At 36.8% G+C, this 2,144-nt stretch overlaps 1 non-coding gene across 1 annotated transcript; it reads left to right on the forward strand.

Moving 5' to 3' along the window:
• Positions 1-1,258: 1,258 nt before the first annotated feature.
• On the forward strand, positions 1,259-1,418 carry LOC134734927 (U1 spliceosomal RNA). Its single transcript, XR_010117808.1, has one exon. It is a non-coding gene; the product is annotated as a U1 spliceosomal RNA (small nuclear RNA).
• The last annotated feature ends 726 nt before the right edge of the window (positions 1,419-2,144 follow it).

Genomic DNA, 2,144 nt, shown 5'->3' on the forward strand with positions numbered 1-2,144 from the left:
TCATAGTGCTAAGAAGCTCCAGAGACACCTCTGTACTAAATGGCAAGTCTTTCTGTCTTTACTGGTCTTAAGTACTTTACAATGAATCATAGCTCAAGACAAATCGGTAATTAATTTGCAATAATTCCAAAGCCACTGGAAATGTGGCAAATGTTGGTTAGCCAGAGGCATTGATCAGTTCAATTAAGTTTTAGAATCCGTGGTTTTTAGTGAAATGGAAATAGTTCTATAATGGGAACACACCCAAATAGTACAGAAGAGCCATCTAATCATGCAACAGAATATTGATACTATTATAGATATGCATCCAGGTTTATACACCAAAACATCTGTGTTTTCATCATAAACACAGGAAAGTACACGAGGCAAGAATTCAGCTAGAGGACAGCTCTGGGATACCACTCTGAAAAAAATTATGTTTTTAATCTTATCAACCCCATTATACAAATTAAATATAACTATCTTATCTATTTATAGATTAGATAAATTTTCTACAAAAACTGAAAAATTTTACTTTGACTTTTTACTACTTTTAATTATTGCTAAGATATATAATCTTGCTTTTTATTTCATGCATATTCTTTAAGTAAAGAATATAATCTAAACCCTTTGTCTTCTTGTAATAGGAGGGTTGCACTCGAACCTTCTTACTTGTTCCGTAGTTCAGCTGGTCACAGTCTGTCACAGATGCCTACTGATGGGACTTCCACCATGGTTAAGAACCACAGGAGGCAGACCAGGACCATGTCCACAGATGTAAAAAAACCTAACATCACTCCACAGCTAACATTGCTCCATTCTGAAACTACACCTACTCATCAGAAAAGGCATTTCGTAAGGTATACACCCAAGTAAGGGGTGACTTGCAGAGGGGACAACAGCAACAACATTTTCGAAGTTGGAAAACAAATGAACAATTGGTAAAGGAGTTTGCAGACCTAAAAAAGAATGGAATCATAAACTAGCAACAGAGAAAGCTAAAATCCAGCATGTTTTGTGTTGCAGAATCCTCCAAAAGCCTCAATCTCTGTAGAAACAGGGAAGAGGCAAAGGAGACTCTGAGGAAGAGGATTGATTTTAAAAAGTCTAGTAGTCAGAGCCCCTTCCCAACCTCACACAGCTGGGCATCTGCTCCTCTCTCAGTACAATGAAAGAATAAAGTTATATTCCCTGGAGTTAATAAAGCAGAGGGTCTCTGTACATGGAGTGAGTGTTAAGGTCAGGGGTTCTATACACTGAACTTAGAAAGCATGTGTGCATATTTACCTGGCAGGGGAGACACCCTTATCACAAAGGTGGTTTTCCCAGGGTGAGGCTTAAATGCTGCATTTAAGATATGTTGGCCCTGTGATTTACCCACATTTGGGAAATTTGTCTGCATAATTTGTGGTAGTGGGAGACTGCGTTTGCTTCTCCCTTGGTTAAAAAAAAAAAAGAAAAAAGGAAGCCTATGTGAATGTCTTCATATGATCCTTGAAATCGGGGATCCAATTACTTTTGTGATTCCCAGAACACAGGCAACCAGGCTTTCATCCTAAGTAGAGGACTGGGGAATGGATTGCCCCCAAAGAGACAAAGAATACAACATTTGAGGTTCTTTAAATAAATGGCCTTGCCAGATCCCCTGCAGTAAATACTTCAGTCAGCTAATCTCACACCATGAACTTCCAACCAGCCTTTAAAAAAAAATCGTTCTTAAATATGAACCATCAAGGATCAGACAGTGGAAAATTACAAAATGAAGTCCAGAACAATCAAAAGTGAAGACTACTTGGAGAACAGATAATGAAAAGAGAGAAGTTGAAAAGAAAAAGACATCACTATGATTCATAATCATTAGCAATTAAGGAAACTACTATTACTACGAAACAAGAACAGAGGACTTGTTTTTAAGGAACACAGAGGAAACATGAGCCTTGGAAAGTAAAATTATAATAGAAAAAATGTTTAAATTCAACAGAAGACTTGAAAGAAAGGTGAGAAAATCTCCTGAAGATAGAAAAAAAGGAAAACAAGAGAGGGAATAAAAGAAAAAGATAAGCATCATTCACCAGTCCAGGATGCTCAATGCTCAAATAAAAAGTGGTACAGAAACTACTTGTATACATCATCTACAAGGAAAAAAATAAAGAAAATTTATATCA

Source organism: Symphalangus syndactylus, chromosome 12 (genome assembly GCF_028878055.3).
Source record: "Symphalangus syndactylus isolate Jambi chromosome 12, NHGRI_mSymSyn1-v2.1_pri, whole genome shotgun sequence".
Taxonomy (NCBI): domain Eukaryota; kingdom Metazoa; phylum Chordata; class Mammalia; order Primates; family Hylobatidae; genus Symphalangus; species Symphalangus syndactylus.